Below are 21,352 nucleotides of genomic sequence, written 5' to 3' on the forward strand. Positions count from 1 at the left end.
CTACTTTAAAATTTTTTCTTTATATTTTTTAACCCGAAGTTTCCAATTAAGAATGCTACCTCATTGGTGCCATTGTAAAAAGTGGCCAGTACTCATTCTGTCTTCTCAGTATTTATGGAGTATGTTCTTGTGCCAGGCTCAGACCTGAAGACACTGTCCTGAATGAATAAGATGAGACTTGGTCTTTGCTCTCATTGAGTTTAACGTTTGGGAGGGTGTGAAAGGCCTCATGCAAGGACTTTGAAAGGCCTCCATAAACAAGGGCACATAGTTTAACCCTGTGCACTTGGAGGCGTTAATGAACCCTGGTGGTTTATTTCCTAGACCCCTCTTTCAAAAGCCCGTTTGCTTGTTGAATGCTCTTATAGGAATGCCTGTTGAATGTTTGTTTGTTTTTCTCCGTCCCTCTGAACATCTTTTCTTTCCATTGATCTGCCCTTTTCTATACCTGCCGTGTTGTAGGTCCCCACTTGGGCCACCCTGGTTCCCCACTCTGTAGCCATTGTGGTAGACCCAATGTGCCCATCCAGTCTTTCTTTTGAGGATAGGCTTAGAGATACCAGCTTTGGAATCGAGGCCTCCTGGGTTCCAGAACCACCTCCTGCTTACTGGCTATGGGGATTATGGAGCCATGGTAAAGATTAAATGAAATAAAGCTTTGAAGTGCTTAACACAGTGCCCACAGCATAATAAATGCTCAATAAATAGCAGCTTTCATTATTATTAAGTCCTCAATCAGGCCTCACAAGATGCTCCATGATCTGGTTGTCCTTTGATTCTGAGACTTTGCATCCCACCAAGTGTCACATTTTCCCAATGTACCCCTGTCATCCTGTATACACACGCCCTGAATAGTTTAGCCCTTTTAGTTAGTGTCTTTGTTCAAGCTGCTCTCTGCTCACACCTCCGGCTCCCTGAATAACTTTCCCTTGTCTTTAAGACTGCACTCAAGGGGCGCCTGGGTGGCTCAGTCGGTTGAGCGTCCGACTTCGGCTCAGGTCACGATCTCACGGTCTGTGGGTTCGAGCCCCGCGTCGGGCTCTGGGCTGACAGCTCAGAGCCTGGAGCCTGTTTCAGATTCTGTGTCTCCCTCTTTCTCTGACCCTCCCCTGTTCATGCTCTCTCTCTCTGTCTCAAAAATAAATAAACGTTAAAAAAAAAAAAAATTAAAAAAAAAAAAGACTGCACTCAAGTGTAGAGGTACCTGGCTGGCTCAGTCAGTTAGGTGTCTGTCTGACTCTTGACTTCTGCTCAAGGCCTGATCCCAGGGTCGTGGGGTCAAGTCCCGTGTTGGGCTCTGGCTGATGGCACAGAGTCTGCTTGGGATTCTCTCTCCCTTTCTCTCTGCCCCTTGCTCATGCTCTCCCCCCACCCCTCAAAATAAATAAACATTAAAAAAAACCCAACAACAACAACACTTTGCTCAAGTGTCATCTGCCTAAAGAAACCTCAACCCCAGGTTGAGCTAAGACCTTAGCACCCAGGAAATGTTGACCTGAGCTGCTGGTACAATCCAGGCCAAGCATTTTAACAACCAGGCAATCACTATGTATCGGGAGTTTGTCTGAATGGTAAAATCTTACTTTTGGTTAGAATAGTTTTGGCTCCGGGGTGCCTAAGTGGCTCAGTTGGTTGAGCTTCTGATGTCGGCTCACGTCAGAGTTTGTGAGTTTGGTTCATGAGTTCAAGCCCCACATCGGGCTGTCTGTTGTCAGCACAGAACCCACCTTAGATCCTCTGTACCCCCCTCTCTCTGCCCCTCCCCTGCTTGCTCGCTCTCTCTCTCAAAAATAAATAAACATTAAAAAGGAAAGGAATCGTTTTGGCTCTGATCTAAGTGGGCAGTGTGGCTGTTTTTATCCTATGCCCTTGTTTTCTTATTCTGGTGAGATATGGAATAAGAGGCTTCAACTTCTGACAAGGCATGAAGGAAAGTTCTCATCCAGTCCCTTCAGCTATGCATTTTGAATTAGCATTAGGCATTCTAAGCCCTTCCAAAACATTAGGGTTTCCACCGAAGAAATTCTCCAGTAAATACTGAATTCTCTGTCCTTTTTTTTTTGTTCTAGAAGGTTGTCGAAAGGAGACTTTCATTAAAAATGAAGTGCTGAAATCTAAATATAGCTTTTAAGTTTCTTTTTTCATCAGGGTTTTATGTTTTGGTTTATAAGCAGTGACGCAGAGTTGGTCTAAGGGCAGAGTGGCCCTCGAGCAGTCTCTCTGTGCTGCAGAGCTGTGTGGATGTTATTTAGGTCTGATGCAAACCACCAAAACAGTTTAAAATAGGGTGCAGAGGAAACCTACTTCCTGGCTAGAGCATGGCATTATTTAGCCAATTTCCACATAAAAGCATAACTCCGCTACCTTGTTACCTTCCGCTCTCTGGGTCCTCACTTACAGCTTTGGCCGATTTAAGGCATGATTCTCAGGGGAAGTGACTTAGCAGAGAAGCATTAGCAGTAAGAACACTCACCACGTGTTTTGTGCTACCTGTTTTCCGTGTCATCTTGTGTCCCGTTCGCCCCCCCGCCGTACTGTTGCTTCTGACCTGGGCACCGCGATCATTCTCCTTCCTTGCCTGGCATGTCAGGAGGGTTTAGAAGGCCGAGCGGGCACATTAGCTCATCTCAGGGAGAAGTGGGGAGAAGGGAAACCAGCATTTGAAAATCTGCTCGCAGCCGGCTGCTTGACATGGCTGATCTAATTTAATCTTCAGAAGAAGCCTGCTATCTTTATTTATAAATGGGGAAGATGGAGTCTGCTCAAGGTCACTCGAGGTTTGTGTGTGTGTGTGTGTATTCAAAGTTTGCCCGGCTTGCACTCTGCTTGGCTCTTTTACGTGGTGTATCTGTGAGTACAGAAGTTGAGATGGAAGTTCGGGAGGGCGTGAAGAGTCCCTGTGTTTCAGCAAGGGGAAAGTGACCCTCTGATAGGATCAGTTCAGTGCCTCTGATTTCATGATTTGCTCTGCTTACGTGATCTGCCTCCTTCCTGACTCTCTTTGTACTACAGAAAATCAAGATAGGGCAGTCTCTTTGCGAGGAAACTCTACTCTTCTAGTCTGATCACAGAGGCCTTCATGTGACCCATGGTTTGACTGTTGGCGGCGATTGGACAAGCACCATCCAGGCCTAGCGTGTGGGCAAAAGGGGCCTCTGCCGAAATTCCAGGCTCGTAGGGTCAGCCTCTGCATACAGGCTGCAAATGACTGTTGGTGAGAGCAGAAGGAACAGACTTTATCAGGCATACCAAAGGGGGGAGATTTGACTGTTGAGGTCCACCCAATCTGAAGGCTTGCAGGTGGTTAAGATTCTTCTCCTCATGATAAGTTCCGGCCTTTTACTTGCTATGATCAGCTTTTTAGGTCTTGGCACTCAGCAGGAAGCAACTGCCTCCTTACATGTAGTCAACTCAGCATGGCTTGCTTAGGCTCTTATGGGTTCCCTAGCATCTTTGTTTTGTTTATGGGGCTGAAGCACAGCTCTTTAGGATGGCTTTAGCTGCAGACTAAGTGCCTATGACTAGTGAGGCTGTGAGTGGGAAAGACTGTCTGCTCTGAAAATATGCAGCTCACTCACCCCCTCCCTCCCTCCTTCCCTCCCTCCTTCCCTCCCTCCTTCCCTCCTTCCCTCCCTCCTTCCCACCCTCCTTCCTCCCCTCCTCCCCCCACCTCTTTCCCTCCTTGCCTACTCACCTCCTTTTCTTTCTTTCTTTCTTTCTTTCTTTCTTTCTTTCTTTCTTTCTTTCTTTCTTTCTTTCTTTCTTTCTTTCTTTCTGATGAGATCTCCTCCCCCTCCCAGTTTATTTCAGCTCAGTTAAAATATAGGCCTAGTGTATGGGCAAAAGGGTCCTCTGCCCTTGGTTGTGGAGGGCACTCCCTTTATTCTTCTCAAGTCAGACCCCTTGTCCATGGGGTGAGGAGACTCTGGGCCTCTGAATCCAAACTCCTCCCTCTTTTAGGTCACGTTTCAGGTACCTGGGAACCACAATTCGCTGTCCAGATGGCCCTGTTAGCTTTGACAGACTATATGGACCTTTTGGTCCATTTTGGTGAGGGCCCATATAGCCACTAGTCTGTGCACCTGAGCGATGGCTAAGGGGCAGCTGTGTGTGTATGGGGTGTGTTCAGGGGAGTGTTACAGCTTTGTGTGTCTGTACATATCTTACAAGGTCCCTCTTGATGTAGGATGGAAGGGGCAGTGGAAAGGGGAAGCTATGTTGTTGGCCAGGCCCCGGACAATGTTTACCCGAAACACCCAGTTCTAGGGAGGGATTTGAGTAGCTCAAGAGTTTTAAAATGATACTTGGTCCTGCAAAGTGTTATGAAGATATATTTTGTCAGTGGAAGTAGGACAAAACCTATTTTACTGAATAGTTTCTCAGCTTAATTTAGAACTTCCAGTATTTTGCCCTGTGGTGTGTGGGCCTCTATTTGTCCTGGCCCTGGCTCTTCCAGTGCTGGGGATGCATCTGGCCTCAAGAACATTCCTTTGCAGAGGTGTGGGGTACAAACTTAGATTTTGTGGATTGTATTATATTTTCCCTGGAGAGACTGGTCATTCATGAAAAAGCTAAGACTCTGTTTGTAATTATAACGTATTTTTTTTTTTTTTTTGTGCAGTTCAGTTTCTCATAGTATTTTCTTGAAGGAAACTTTAGTTCTATTCATTTGACTTGTTCTGTGTGCTATTTCACGTATACATTTTTTTTCTTTTAAAGATTTCCCAATGCCTAGTTGCATTTCCTCCATGTGTTGGGAACACTAGGGCAGGGTGAGACTTATCTAGATGTTTTCTTCCACTACTGTAAATATTTTTACATGAGTATCCGTGGCCCTCTCAAACCTCTGTAAGGAAAACAAGAACAGTAGAACAGTGCTAAGAAGGAAGAAGCCCTTCTGACCCTATCAAAGGTATAGATTGCCCAAACTATGCATGTTGGGGAGCCGGGGAGTTGGCAGAACAAACATGAACGTTTCGAAGGAGAATATGAAGTCTGGTACATACTTAGAGCGTAGGCCACAGCAGGTCTTATCTGAGAAAGCTGTAAATCATTACAGAGAATTCACTGACTTGGGAGGAAACTCAGCCGGCTGCTTTGTGGATATGACTGGCCATCCGAAAACTCTGTGCAACTTTTCTACACAGGGATATCGAATTGGCCTCATGCTCCCTGTGAGTGAGGAAGTTCTCTCTCTCCAGGAAGCTTTATTCAGGAGCCTTCATGAACAGGTTTCCCAATAATGTGTGTAGCTCGCTTCTTGAGATCTTGCTACTTCCTGGATCATGCTGAGCATCACATCTCTATGAGTTAACCTTCAAAAAAAATTTTAATGTTTGTTTATTTTTGAGAGCGGAAGAGAGAGACAGAGCACGAGTTGGGGAAGAGCAGAGAGAGAGGAGATACAGAATATGAAGAAAGCAAGCTCCAGACTCTGAGCTGTCAGCACAGAGCCCGATGCGGGGCTCAAACCCACAAACTGTGAGGTCCTGACCTGAGCCAAAGTGGGACGCTCAACTGACTGAGCCACCCAGGTGCCCCTCTATTAGTTAACCTTCAAAACAACTCTATGAGGTAGATTTTATAATGCTCATTGTAAATCCTCCGGAGTTTAGGAAACTTAGCAAAGTCTACCTGGGTAGCAAATGATTATGCTGGGATTGGAACCAGGATGGTTTGGTTTAGACACCTGGCTTCCCAGTTGTTACATTACATACTATACAAAGGCGAGGCTGCCTAAATCGACATAGTAGTTTCTCTATTGTAGCAGGGGTGTGTGGGGGGGGGACATAGAGGCTGAGAAAAATAATGATTATATCCAACATTTTTCTGATGCTTTAGTGTTTTTCATTTATTATCCCATTTAATCTCTTTAGCTAAATAAAATAGTGTTTGATTCATACGCCAAGTAATCAGACATCATGCCTGTCTTGTGACCTCAGTAGGAAAATGAAATATATACATCCATTGATGCATTGTGGAACATTTATGTCCTCAAGGAGCAAAACCGGCCCTTTATTTGGAAGGACTGGGGGGAATTCAAGGATGTATAAGTATGTAGGGAATATATATGGTATGCCAAGGTGGGATGTAACTTGCAAGGCTTATCCTTGGTATAGGCCCATCTCCTGGCTCTGGAAGGGGACTGGCAATGTGGTTAGCAAGTGTCATCAAGTTAAAGAATATTTAAGAAATTTGGGGCGCCTGGGTGGCTCAGTCGGTTAAGCGTCCGACTTCAGCTCAGGTCACGATCTCGCAGTCTGTGAGTTCGAGCCCCGCGTCGGGCTCTGGGCTGATGGCTCAGAGCCTGGAGCCTGCTTCGGATTCTGTGTCTCCCTCTCTCTCTGCCCCTGCCCCTGCCCCGTTCATGCTCTGTCTCTCTCTGTCTCAAAAATAAATTAAAAAACCGTTAAAAAAAAATTAAAAAAAAAAAAAAAGAAATCTTGCGGTGCCCTAAATATCACAGCTCACGTATAAAAGAAACTTGATGGAGGTTTTCCCAAATTTAGAGGCAATTCAAATATTTATAGGATATCACTTAAAATGACTTACAAAGCTGAAATAAATTTTTTCCAAGCTATTAAACAATAAATTACAGGGGCACCTGGGTGGCTCAGTCTGTTAAGTGTCCAACTCTTGGTTTCGGCTCAGGTCATGATCTTGTTCATGAGTTCAAGCCCTGTGTCAGCCTCCGCGCTGACAGTGCAGAGCCTGCTTGGAATTCTCTCTCTCTTTCTCTCTCTCTCTCTGTCCCTCCCCTGCTTTTGCTTTCTCTCTCTCTCTCTCTCTCAAAATAAATAAATAAGCTTAAATATTTTTTAAAAAATTACAAATTCTGATCAACAGTTCTAGAGCAAAGATTGAGTTCTTTCTTTCTTTCTTTTTAATGTTTATTTGTGTGAGAGAGAAAGAGACAAAACATGAGCAAGGAAGGAGCAGAGACAGTGGGAGACACAGAACCCTAAGCAGTCTCCAGGCTCTAAGCTGTCAGCACAGAGCCCGAGGCGGGGCTCAAACTCCTGAACCGTGAGATCATGACCTGAGCCAAAGGTCATGCTTAACCAACTGAGCCAGCCAGGCACCCCTGAAATATTTTTCTATTATCTCTATAGAGAATATTGTAAAATATCTTTGGAAGAGGTGATCAAAGAGTATGCAATCAAAAAAGGTAGCAAAAATATTTCAAAGGTATGTCAGACAGTTAATAAAAACTGTTTTTTTTTTTTTAATTTCATGTTTGTGGTATTTGTAGCTTTTTAAAATTTGTAACATGTAAGATGCCATTTTAAATCCTAAATATTTGCTTTCATACCTAAATTTCTATTTTTAATTTTTGTATTCTTTTCCTTAAAAAATGCCCTGAAATTTAAAAGCTTCACAAGATCCAACTCTATGCTTAATGGTAGGATTTGCTTTTTGGCCTAAAAAGTAAATAGAAGTGCCTCCTTTCCCACCCCCATACAAACAGAGACTGAAGTCTGCATTGTTACATCACCAAACCCAAACTTCCCCCCCACCCCCCAGGCTTAGCTAAACCCTTCATCATTTCCCTAGTTTGGAGGCCCCATGCCAAGTAGAAAAGAAATTGTAAATATGTAATTATCACAGAACCTTGATCTTGAATGAAACCCAGATCTGACCGTTAGTTTGAGTGAAGATTCTGCCTGGGAGACAGCTGAGGAAGACTAAAGTGTGTTATGACAACCAAGGTGTCTGGGTGACTTGCCTAAGTCCCTCTGCCCCACTAGGTCTAATTTTTTTCTACATACAGTGGCAAGAATTGGACTAGATGATATTTCCAGTTTTTTTTTCTGTTTTGAAATGTTTCATTTTGTAGCTTAGTGGAGGAAATCATTGAAACTGACTCAGAAAACATAATCCTTAACTAATCTAAGCAGAAAACTCAAAAGTCATGACAGGTCAGAACTGACAGATAAACATCCACTTGGAGTTTGTTGGAGATGACTACTCTTGAAAAAAGAAAAAGAAACCATAGTTATTTTGAAAATTTCTTGGTACAGGTGCCTGAGCATACACCCTGACTAAATAGCATGTTTACTTGAACCTAGCACTTCTTCCTTGCTGAAGAAAAGACTGACTTGGTTTTGGTGGTAATACCATTTCTCTTTGGTTAATTATGGCGTTCTCATTCCCCCTTTCCCCTGAATTGGTTACAGTGTCTGGGAAGGCTTTTCCTGAGGAAGAGAATTATGAAATGCTTTGCCGTGTCTAGGAAAAGAACGTCCTAAAGGAGCTTCTATGGGTTTTTTGGGAAGAGAAAGGAAACTCGTCTGAATATATTTAGTCTTCTCCTGCCTTTCAAAGATTTCTCTACCACTTTTCTTAAGATAGTCTCAGAAAAGACAGAATTTGCTACAGATTGGCAGATTGCAGACTGCTTTTTTTAGGCAGAAGAGTAGCTATGAGCCCCGTAATTGCATTTCTGTAGTGTCTGCAGACACCAGTTAGCACAAAAGAGGAATCTTCTAACTATTCCTTTGAATGGCTATCTTATTACTACATCTCACTTTTATATGTTGTTCCCCAAAACCCATAGGATTGGGGGAAAATGTTGATAAAATTTGACCTCAAATATGTGAAAAGGAAAAAAAAAAAACAACCCACGGTCACATTGTGGAATCCCTTAAATCCTATTGTTGTAAAATACTTTCTAACAGTCTCAGCCCATCCTGAGCACTCTCTTATTCTTATCATTTCTATTATAATTAACCATATAATTTTTATTGCCTCTTATCACCTGTTTATTTACTGCAAGGAGCCACAGGCCAACCAGTCTTTTCCTTTTTTGCTATTTTCTGTTTTTCCATCACCTCCAGCAAGCCCTGCTTGTCCTAGTTGCTCACCCCTTCAGGAACCTCATTTAACATCTACTTTTCATGTGTTATAATACAGGTTGAGGTTCAGATCTTGAGCTCAAGCATTCTGACACCAAAACATTGCTTTTACATCATCCCCTGATAACAGCAACTGAAGATGTTCTGATACCTGGCTACTCAACGCGTGGTCCAGAATCTGCATTTTAACAAGATCCCGGGGTGATTCATGTACATACTTGAGAAGTCCTGCTCCAGTAGCATTAAAGCATTTTGCACAGAGGAGTCAAAGGATCTACAGTGATTTTGGGAGATCAGATCAGACTTGCTTCTGCCACTGAGGAGGAGAAGGATTCCAGGGGAGTAGTAGCTCCTGGTTTTCGGAGGGTGTTTTGAGTCCTCCCTAGCTACAAGGCCCCCTTTAAACCGTATGTAACTAATGCTCGAGGCTAGTAGAGGCGAATGCTCTGACAGCGCTTCAGGTCAATTACTGAGTCAGTTTCACCCTGTTTACCCAAAGCGTCTTCCATGGCTCTACCCTTGACCAGCAACCAAGATCCTAGGGATCCATTTCTCTGCTGAACTCATGGCATTTATCACGTTTACTCATTAGGCTTTTAATCACAGACTACCTTGACATTTGTAGGCCTTAATTAAGAGCTATCATACCTTGGCATTTCTGAAAGTGGGTAGCACTGTGCTGTATATAAAGTATGTCCCCAGTAAAGTAATGAATAAATGCCCGGTTTTTCGGGACATGGTTCTCCTCTTCAACATTAAAAAAAAAAAAAAAAATCTTTTGCCTTGAGAAACTTATTTGGTTGATGCTGAGTGAGAACTCACTAAATTTTTCTTGAATCCATCAACATTTATTTTAGATGTTCTAAGCACCACCATGGGCTTTTTCTGTGATTGGTGACTGTATTTTATTTACCATAAGGCAGGTTTTTTTGCACCTTGGTTACTTTCATCTTTAAGAATTTTGGGTCACTAGCAGTTACAACAACAACCAATTCTCATACCTCTTCCTGATCTTATTTTTTTCAAATAACTTTATCTTCTGACTTTTTTCTTCTTCTTGACAATTTAACTGTATTTGGCAAAAACCAAAATAAACAAAAAACTGAAAAAACTTTCCATTGAAACTTGTATCTCATGTTGCTGCCTTTTATATCAAATGTCAACTTATTCAGCAGAATAACTGTAAATCTTAATACCTCGAATCTCTTAAGCAGATGTTTATTTACAACAGGAACCAAATTACATGAAATGCATAACCATTTGCTTTCATATTTGCTCTTAAATCCTGCTACCATAATGAAAATCTGAACTCTTACCTTGCCGTCTGTAAGAAGCTCAGTGGTTTCTGCCCATGGACACCTTCTGTCCCTTTTCTCTTTAATAAATACACATGGCCATCAGTTAAATCTTCTCCACAGACTTCATTTTGAACAGGTGACCCCTGCTAGAAAGCCTTCCATGGATCTTCTCTGTTGATCTCGGGGATTGATTACACGGCCCTTGCTTTCTGTTTGAGGTCAGGCGCTGCATCAGTATCCTTGGTTCCTAAGACTCACTGATGGTTCCTAAGACTCACAGGATGGGTTTGATGATTGCATGCGTGAATGAGGCCAGTCCTCTCCCCCCATTTCCCCTTCTTCTCTCAAGCATGCTATGGACCCTGGTTCCATTCAGACTGGGTCTCCTCACACATCCTTTTGCTTTTAGATTTTCTATGTTTGACTCTTCTGCTCCCCCACGTTTTCCCATTCTCTACCCATGTCCTACAACACCTCCACCATGCTGAAATAATGCCTGACCAAATGCCACTCCCTCTGTTGGGTTTTCAGTTTATTATCCCGTCAGATCTCCTTTCTTTCTCCTCTTTGCAGCCTCTCTAACAGGCCTGGCTTCCACACTCAGGTGGCTTTGGTGGCCAAGCTACTCTTGGCTCTATTATGTGCCCCTTATTAGAATGAAAATTCTTTGAGGGAGAACCTTCTGTCTGATTTTTCCTGGCACTCAGTGTGTATTCTCACTGAGAAAGGTAGTTGCTGTTTAGAATTTATTACTTTTAAAGACCAGGGAAACTGCTTATAAATCCAAGATGGGATGGAGATAGATCTATATCTATAATATTAACTATAGATATTTTTTATATAAATTTAAATATTTTTTTCTAGACTGTTGACCCTTTCACCACCAAGCGTGTCATCAGTGGTCTTGTCATTTATTGCCACCTTGAGGGAACCTTGGGCTTGTGGGAAATTTTAAACCATCTGATGCGTGTAAGTTGCTCTTTGCAGTGGAGGATCCCCTGTCTTCGGTCTTTAGTTTCTGTGAACTTGGGGGAGCTGTAGTCTGTGGGTGTTATAGCCTGTTGTTTTTCCGTCCGTCACCGACCGCCTTTGGTTCATTTATCCTCTTGTGTGTGAATCTTTTGTAGAGGGCCCAACGTGTTGTGACTATAGAAGCCAGAAAAAGTCATAAAGGAAATCATAATACCATCAGACTCAGGACAGGTTTTTATTTATTTATTTATTTTTGCCACTCCTGCCTTTCATTTTTATGAATGGTGGGTTATCTCCTGCCATTGGGATAGTTGGGGAAGGGACAGTTGAATGAAGGAGTCTTAGTGCAATGGAGAGTGTCCGAAAACACCCTTCCACCTGCCCAAGGGAGGACATCCCATATTGCAAAGATGACTCCTGGCTGTACCTTCTGGAAAGGCTGTAGACATGGCCCCTAGCTCTCTTCCAGCTGGATTGTCACCCATAGACCCCCCTCCTCCAGGGAAATTTTGGAGCTACCCATGAGTTCATAACATTAGGCATGGCTAGCAATGCCCTTTCTGTTCTATCTAGGGAGAAAGGGGGATGAAATAAGAATTTTATGTCTTAATATTCCGTCGCACTTACAGGAAATGGTTTTAATTTGATGGATGTTGGTTAGCTTTCAAAACTGCTGAAAACCTTTTATCTTTCAAGATTTTGACGATGAAGTTGGTGAGGATGTTTGTGGCAATTATATAATCGGTTATGCAGCACTGTGCAAAGCATTTTGTCAAACTCAGAGCGTCTCCTGTTACCAGTTTATTAATGAAATACTTATCTTCAGGGCCAAGGAAGGAATCTAGTTTCCTACTAGTTTCATATTTACTTGTTGGATAACTGTTGGAGCTACAGTTAACTCTGTTCGGAGCTCACTGGCTTTGTTACTTCTCAAGGTATAACTCCTCTTAAAAGCAATTGACTAAATGTTAGATGCCTCTGTTAGTCATCTTCTGCTAATCAAAACAGCTTTCTTCTTCTCTCTCTCTTTTCATAGAGAGTTCTGTAATTCATCTTTAAGTTCTGGGAAGGGAATCTTCACCGTGAGCTCTGATACAAAGTACTGTTTTGATTACAATCAGTACTTTAATAAAACGTATGTGAAAGTGAGTTACGGTGAGCATTTGATAATGTATATAATTGTCAAATCACTGTGTTGTACACCTGAAACTAATACAATATTGTATGTTGAGTATACGTCAGTTAATAATAATAATAATAATAATAATAATAATAATAAAGGAGTATTTAGAGGGAGCCCCTGAATGTCTGATTGATCCTGTGTCCCTGATCTTAAATCTACTTCCCTTGTTACACAAAGTGACCATAGAGGCCACCTTGGCACTCGTGCTCTCTGAATTGAAGTGTCTTTGAAGTTAGGGGAAAATGAAGGGATCAGAGTGAGCAGCTGATGATTGTGCTGGTTGAAAGCCACTCGTGTGACCTTTATCAGCAGTGACCAGGGCTGCGGTAGAACGTCCTGCTTGTGGTGAACATTTCTGCCCACAGCCCTCCCTGGTGCATATCTCTTGGGAACACAGAAAATGTCTTTTGTTGTTCAAATAGCTGTTAAATGAAGATGAAAAGCACAACAAACATCGTAAAAATAGTCATTTGCCAGCTTGTCCAGGCAGATAAAAAACCTAGTGTCAGGAAAACAGAAAAGAGCAGTGATTTGAATAACTTTATGAGTTCTGAGACTTACGGGGGAAAGAGTACCAGTGGGGAAAAGAGTCTAGTCTGATAACTTTGAAGAAAACATATTGACCATGTCTGGTTATAATGATTTTCAAATAATCCCTTATGTTAATAGAGTGCTTTATTATCTGTAAAAGAGTTTCACCTGGATATCATATTTCATTTTGGAAACGACCCTCTGAGTGGGTATAATTACCCTGTTTTACCAATAATATGGAAATGGAAGCCCAGAAAGATGAAACCATCTAAGGCCTTGTAAAGCATCACAAGTGTGTGTTTTTGTCATTTTACCATCTTTTAGTCATCGTACCCCTGGCTGCTTAATTTCTAAGAAAATGTGAGACAAACGCTATGGTCCTATCATATTTTTATCTTTCAGTAGCCAAATTGAGGAAGACGGGATCGTAGGATTGACATCAGAAGCCTTGTTCTTTGCCTCAAAAATTGGAAACCATATTTGGGACCGGCGAATACCCTCCTTCAAGATACACTTCTTTGAGGGTTTTGTCACCGGTCTTCCTAGAGCTGAAGCTATATAATGAGTTATTTTTCTTGTTCTCCTTTTCTTGTAGGGCAGTTTTTCTCTTAAACACCATGCAGTCTGCCTTCCCGAGGGTTATATCACCATTGCCAGTAGGCACATGTCGCCATTTATAAAAGACTATGGCTTTGCCACAGTCTTGTAGTTGTGCTCGTCTTCAGAGTTTCGGGATGCTTCCCATAATCACACAGGAAGGGTGTGTCTTCACCATATAGGCATAGAGGTCAAGTATTGTCCTTGGCTTCCTTTCCCAGAACTTCTTAGAGATGAATGTCTGAGTAAAGATACGGAGAAGAACAAGATTGTTTTGACTGGCAGAACACAAGAAACACAGGCATCCAGTATTCTGGATACCCTAAATTACTTTTGTACCCTAAAACCAAGAGCACACTCTATACACTGTATGTGAGCCAACTTGACAATAAACTATTTAAATAAATAAATACATAAATAAAAGGAAAACAATAAATTACTTTTGTATACAGTAGCTTCTATCTTGAGGAGTAGCAAAGCCGACCTATTTGACTGACATTTTCAAAGGATATGGTAAAGAATGACCTTGATTGGCAGAAACTGCACTCAGCTTGCAAGCTACACAAAGCTAACGGACACTCCTGCTTGCCTGCAATTTGTTCTAGAAATGTCATTTCCCCCACAACATAAAAAGAGAAGTTGAGTCATGATGTCGTTTTACTTAATTTTGGTTAAGGAAACAAATCAAATCAGCTCCCACACTATAGTATGGACTTCTTTCTCTTCTTTTCTACCATTCTTCTTTTTTTTTTTTTTTTTTTTTTTTTTTCCAGTGGACTTGAGACTAAGGATTATTCTGATCTTTCCATCTCTGGGAAAATTTCCTAGAAAAGATGATCTTCCTTAAGTAATGACTGGGTTCATGAATTTATATTAGAATCAGATCTTCTTCAAATTAGAATGGATTTCAGTGTTACTTTTCATGTACTTCTTGTTTAAAAGGGATTTCATAGTAAATCTTCTAGAATACTACCTATTATATAATCCTTTTAAAAATGGTAATTTGTGCATACCGATTCCTGTTAAGGCAGATGTAACTGTATTTAGAAGAATATTCAAATTTTGAACATTTCAGAGGCGATCCTTCTTCAGATCTGGTGAGATAGTACTCAGTATATATCTGTTAAATGGAATAAGAAAGAAAATATACCACAGAGACAAGGAAGAGAAGTTAAGCTGTAGGACTATATTGACTTAAAACTTATTTTTTTGTGTGTTCTATCTGTTTAGCTTTGTGATTATCTGAAGGAAAAACTTGTCCACAACCGCGAACTCTGATCTAGGAGCTATTTATCTTATTAACTCCTTTGGTAGTGCATCTGAAAGGAGATAACACTTTCTTATGTTGGACTTTTTGAAGTCATTATTCATTTTGCCTTGTGGAGTCAAAGCCCTTTAGAAATTCAGCTTTCTCCGGAAACCTGCCCCTTAGGTCTTCAAACAGATCTCCCTTCAAACTCATGCTCTTGGTGATTGACCAAGGATTTCCACCCTTTAAAAACATAGGAATATGTAAAATCCCTACTAAAAACTTAACCTAAAATGACCTTCCAGGGGTGCCTGGCTCAGTTGGCTCGGATGACTCAGTTGATTGAGGGTCTGACTCTTGATTTTGGCTCAGATCACAATCTCACGGTTTGTGAGTTTAAGCCCGGCGTGGGGCTCTCTGCTGACAGTGTGGAGCCTGCTTACAATTCCCTCTCTCCCCCCTCCCCTGCTCGTGCTCTCTCTCTCTCTCTCTCAAAACAAATAAATAAACATTAAAAAAAGAAAAACAAAAAATAAATAAAAATGACCTTCCAAGCGAGAATTTGTACAACAGCAACCAAATGCCTTGGGACCGATTATGTTTACGATCCCTGCCCTATCCCAAAACATTACTGGAGTTTGAGTCACATAAGAAAATCACTTGGGTTGGGTCTGACCCAACCCGTGTGTGTTGATAAAAATGTTCTGTTAATAATGCAGTTTGCGACTTTCCCCGCAGCCAGGCCAAGTTGAGAGGCATGGTTTGCAGGCAGGCCCTCCTCTCTCGCGGACTGCCTTGCTATCTCTAACCCCTGAGCTTGTTCCTGTTTAGCTCTTCACTCCATACACAATAAATCCTTTCCTGAGCTGTATTTACTTTTTTTACTTCCGGCTGCACATTAGAATCATATGGGGAGCTTTTAAAATAATCCCAGTGCCTGAGCCAAACGCCTGAAGTTCTGATGCATTCGCCCTGGTGGAGGGCCCGAGCATCGATAATTGTTTTAAAAGATCCCCCGATGATTCTGTTGTGGAACCCAGGTTGAGACAGACTGATTTCTACAAATGGAGAATTTGCACAGAGACGTCGAGGCGTTCACTTAATGTCCCGCCACAAAGTAGTACCATTTATGACTCCTGACTCTAAATCCAGTATTAACAAATAAGGGCAAGGCTTTGTTGGAGAATGAGGGGAGAATCAAAATCCCTTTACTTCTGGAAACTCATCGGCAGAGTGGGGTTAAACACACACCCATCCAAAAGCCTGTCTCACCGTACAGGTGGTTAAAAACCAAGGCCGAAGGAATCGGAGCGCTGGGCCCTCCTCAGTGGTTGTATTCGTGCACCTGCTTCAAGGGAACCAAGGGAAGCTGGGGGGATGCCTGCTTGCAGTGTATACCCAGCAACCACACCCAGGACTCTTCCTGTTCTCCCGAGCGACTCCACCCTCCAGAGCGGACAGTCGGCACACTCACTGAGTTGGGCCTCTCCTTGGGGAGGGTGTCAGATGCCAGGTGTCCTTGGAGAGGCCATTCTCTGAGTTCCTTTCCAGCTGCTGGGAGAGGCGCTGCCCTCTCTCTGAGGCCTGGGCAGACCACGTTGGGGATGGTAGATCTTATGCGGAGGTGGACACGCTGGGGGTGGAGAAGGAAGAAAGGGTGAACATATCATAGGGGTTCTGATAAGACGTCGTTCAGCAGAAGGATACTCAGATCATCGGGGCCTTAAATGCCAGGCCACGTAGTTGGGCTTAAGTCTCCGAGGCACTGGCAGATTGTAAGCAGGGACGTAATCGAACCATCCCCAGGCCAGACGTTTGTGACGGGAAGGCTGTGAATGCCTTTCTTCTCTTTTCCTCTGATGCCTCTGCAGCTAGCAGAGGGCAGCGGAACCCATCCCAACCTGCCTGTGCACCTGGTCAGCACCTGCACCCTTCTGGATTCTGATCCCACATCAGGGCTAGGGTGTCATCACCGGCACTTAATGGTTTTTTTAAAAAAAAGAACAGTTCTTTCGTTGGACCTCAGAAGATATAGGCGGAAGCTCTTAAGCATCGCAGAACCTCGACTGTCTCCACCTTATCTTTAGGTTCTGTGCTGATCTCGCTCCATACAAAGTAGTCTGCCGACTCTTCTGGAATGAGGTATGAACAAACCAAACAGGGGCACAGATTCATTAATTGCAAGGGGGCACTTTCTTTTGCCAGACCTCACTTATAGATGCTTTCCTGACGTGTTCACACCCCAAGTATCTCAAACATATGCCTCATACTTTTAGAAATCTGAAGAATTTAGAGTTTCAGTTGGGTAGAGCCTCGATGGAATACTTTTATTATATCTAATGCCATTTTAATGGGCTTGAGACTAGGGAGGTTGGATTGATTGGACAACGTATATAAACCACTGCAAGGAATTTACTAGAGTGGAGAACGATGCCAATAGCTCAGAAATGTGGTATTTAGGGAGCTTTTTACTTCATAATCACCATGACAACATTGGGACAAATTGTATAGCCCTCTTAGAGAGCAAGCACTTGTTTGCTGGAACTTTCTGCGGTGGTGACAATGTCTAATGTCTGTGCTCGCCACTGTGCTAACCATTAGCCACCTGTGCCTTCAAGTGTGGTCAGTGCAGCTAAGGAACTGGGTTTTAAATATTATTTTATCTCAGTTACACTTAAATGTAAATGACCGCCTGTGGCTATTGGCTTCCATCATGGACAGAACAGTTATAGAATATCCTTAAAATCCTCATTCCCTTCAAGTCCTCTGATGAAGCACAATCAGATAATTTCTTAGCACCTATAATCATAGGCAGATTACATTATTTATACCTTTCCAGTCCTGTACTTTGGAATTGTAGGCTGTTTCTGTCTTGGATATATGATATTCTAATGTTTACGAAAATACTCTTTAGTGTAGTACGCTTTAATTATAATACTTTGTTCTAGGAGGATCCAGCCGGGGCCTCTTTTATCATCTGTGTTTTTAGTTTTAATCTTAAAAGGGCTATAAAAATAGTATTATTTTGTGGGAGAAAAAAATGTGCTTAACGTCAATGCCTGTGGAGCGGTAGGGATTATGAAACATTCAAACTCCTCCTGGAAATACTGGATAAAGAGAAGTTAAAGAGGCAGGTAGAAATCTCCAAGGAGAAAACTTGCCCTGGAGGAATGCTTTTAATTAGATTTAGCTTCCATCAGAAGAGTCTAGCAAGGTGGCTTTCCCTGAGGGCATTGGGATTTTCCCCTGTGAATAAATTCTCTCCGCCATCGGTCACCTCTCTGCTACGTTCTTCTAGAAACTCAGCCTTACTTGGCATGCCGTGACTTAAACCCTCCAAAAAACCTTGGAAAAGAAGCCAGTATTTTTTCTAAAATGTTAATTTCCTTGCTTTAGGCTTATGTAGGCTTTGACTGGAAACTCAATCTGTGCGCCTCGGCTCTGCATTATGTTTCAGTCATTGAAATGGGGCTTAATAAGAATTACTTGATACCTTAGGAGTCAGATGAGCCTCACTTTTTTTTTTTTTTAAACAGTCTTTTATCTTAGGCACAGGGATTTGCATTTTGAGAGGTCGTGCCAGCTGACTTGAGCCTCTACAGGTTTCAGCTTGTTGCAAACCTAGTTTGGTCCATTTTTCTCACTTCTGGGACCTTCTGTTGCTGCCACTCATGGCTTATGGGTTTACTGAGGAGATCTAGTCCCTGTCCCTAATTGTCTCCTGTCCCTACCTCAGCAGTAATACTACAGATAGCCAATCATTTCATATATAACATGTCCCTTAAGAAGTCGGGATGGAATGTTGGGGCACCTGGGTAGCTCCATTGGTTAAGCATCCGACTCCTATTTCCACTCAGGTCATGATCTCACAGTTAGTGAGTTCGAGCCCCGCATTGGGCTCTGCACTGATAAAGCAGAGCCTGCTTGGGATTCTCTCTCTCCCTCTCCCGTGTGTTCTCTCTCTCTCCCTCTCTCTCTCTCTCTCTCTCTCAAAATAAATAAAATAAGCTTAAAAAAAAAAAAAAAGGAAGTCAGGGTGGACCATTAATTACAAACGACGTCCAAGCCAGTCTCTTCCCCCTGGGACTTCTTTTCTGGCTCTGCCCTACTTCTCCTTCCATGTCCCTTGTAGCTTCTGATTTCAGAGCTCCCTGGAAGCTGAGGAGCCCAGGTCTGTTAGGATTTCTTCAGATCAGTGTTTGTCCAATAGAACTTTATGCTGTGATGAAAATGTTCTGGATCTATCCTGGCAACATGTGGCTATGAAGCACTTGAAAATGGCTAGTGCTACTTGAAAGTGAATATATGATTTTATTTAGCTTCAGTTATTTACGTGTGTTAGTTTAGTTATTTAAATTTAAATTTAGAAAGCCGCGTGGACTTCTGACTACCATATTACACAGCGCAGCTCCAGACTGAGCCCTCGACTTCAGAACAACGTGCCTTGACAAGAGCATCTTGTCTTGGGTGCCCCGTGGTCCTCTACCTTCATGAACGAGCTCTTCCCAGGAAGGAAACTCTCTTGACCTCTGAACTAACTTCTTTATACTGCTAACTTTGATTACTGAAATCTTGAGCTTTTTATTTTTTATTGTTTTAGACACTGCACAGACGATTCACACTCTCCGCACCTGGGTTCTGGGTTCAACATGCCAATTTTTTTTTTCTATTGTCTTCTTTCCTCTGTGAGTGTATCTTTATTCCTTGTCCCACAGCTACAAATACGCATTCATTTACTTTTTAACAAATAAGAGGAATTTGTCAGAAACAGTAGAACTTTTCTCCGGGAACCTAAGGAAGGGATGTGAAACTTGGTGTTGCAGGATGCAGGGAAATGGAAAAGTGGAAACAAGTGTTTATTGCATGCCAGCTACTACGTGCCAGGCAGCGTTGAAGATTCTAGAGGACAGCAGTGAACTAAACAAAGACCATTATGCTCCAGCTAGAAACAGGATTTTACTAATATGTTGGGAAAATAAGTGCAGAGTAAGGAGCAGAGGCTGATGGCTGAGTGTAATTTTAGAAAAGGGCTACCATATTCCTATCTGAAAAAGGCATCTATCTTCAGAATGTTCTAGGTGGAGGGAATAGTATGTCCAAATGCCCTAAAACCAGAGCGTGCTTGTTATCTCTTCACACCCTCTCGGTTTCCCCGTGGTCTCTCATCTTTGCTGGTCTCTCTTTCTCTCTCTCTCTCTCTCTTTTTTTTTTTTTACACTTATAGACACACATTTTTACATTGGACTCCTCAAGAAATGAAGCCAGTCCACAACCCCATTGGTGTTGGTAAAAAGATTAGACTGAAATGGTTGAGAGTCGGTGAAATGTAGTCAAAATGTGCTTTCTCGGTCACCACTGGGGCCATGCAGCATTTTACACATCTTGCCGCTCACTCCATTAGGTAGTTTCCAGCACTAGTTAGGTTTAATGAATAAGATTATTTGAGTTGGGGGGCGGGCGAGGGCAAATCCAAGGTGCAGAAGTTAGCTGCCTATGGGAGTTGGCACAAAAAGTCTTCTAAAGAACTAAAAGGTGTCGTAATTTGATCTCCCAGTCAAAGATAATTCAGAACATTTCAAAGTGGAAGTTACTTGTTCCACACTTAGCCCTAGCAGTAAATGTTATTGCCGTATGCAAATATGGCCGTCCCCATAGATGGAAGGAGCCCGCTGTATTCCAGTACTCAGTGGGAAGAGCCCTCAAGGACTGTGGGCGTGGTTCTCATTTTCTGTACTGAAATGACTGCTGGGATCTATCTTGACTCTGCCACAGCCTGTTGACAACAGTGAAAACAATATCCTCTGGTAAATGGCTGTTCTCTCTTCTCACCAACTGCAGTGGGCTTGTTACCTATCGGAGGACAGCATCATACAGATCACAGCTACTTACCTTACGAGAGCCCTGTATGCTGTTTACTGTGAATGGCATTAATGACAAGGGTGAGGAATACCCAGGAAAGGCATAAACCCTCCCCACACCTTCTCATCCAACTGTATTGCGAGAAAGCAACAGAGTTGCTCGGTTCAAGAGCAGATTCTCAGAATTCATTTCAAATTTCCTACCCTGTGATGTCCCTCCTTGAAGGCTTCCCAGTGCTTAAAACGTATTTCTTTCTTTTTTTTTTTTTTTTATTTCACTTCCTCTCCTTGAAAAATATGAAGGGAGGCTTCAAAGTGTTTGTTGTTATCTTAGAAACCAAAGTGAATCCGAACGCACCCTTTAGTTTTCTCGTGCCAACTAGTCGAAGGCAGTTTGGCAGCTGCTAGTCAATGAAGAGCCTCCCCAGAATGTTTTACAAGGGGGTCACAGTTTTAAACATAATGCTGAAACTATACCAGAACTGGTTGTTACTTTCATTTTCTTAAAATCGACCATGTTTCTTTGCCTTAATTTTCATTTGAGGGAAAATTCAGCCTCAAATAGATGGCCTAGTAGAAGGAGCTTGGTTTTGAATTTTGGCTTTTAATTCCACATTATTGAGCCCTGTTCTGTGACAGACCCTGGGCCGAGGCTGTCCGTCTTGGAACAAGACAGATGATAGTCCCTGACCTCATGATGCTGATATCCTGCTGCCTGCCAGCCTCAGCAAGCTACTTAAACAGTTCCCTCTTCTGTAAAATGGAAGCAATAATCTAATCTCTCATAGCCACTTGCCAGACACAGTCAA

The 21,352-nt window shown here is 42.5% G+C and overlaps 1 protein-coding gene and 1 long non-coding RNA gene across 2 annotated transcripts in view; both read left to right on the top strand.

The window, feature by feature from the left end:
- TGFBR2 (transforming growth factor beta receptor 2) overlaps positions 1–21,352 on the top strand; it is a 91,639-nt gene that overhangs the window by 3,118 nt on the left and 67,169 nt on the right. The window lies entirely within an intron of this gene.
- LOC122230039 lies at positions 1,746–10,079 on the top strand. Its single transcript, XR_006207253.1, has 2 exons — positions 1,746–2,777; positions 8,914–10,079. It is a non-coding gene; the product is annotated as an uncharacterized LOC122230039 (long non-coding RNA).

This window comes from Panthera leo, chromosome C2, assembly GCF_018350215.1.
Source record: "Panthera leo isolate Ple1 chromosome C2, P.leo_Ple1_pat1.1, whole genome shotgun sequence".
Lineage (NCBI taxonomy): Eukaryota > Metazoa > Chordata > Mammalia > Carnivora > Felidae > Panthera > Panthera leo.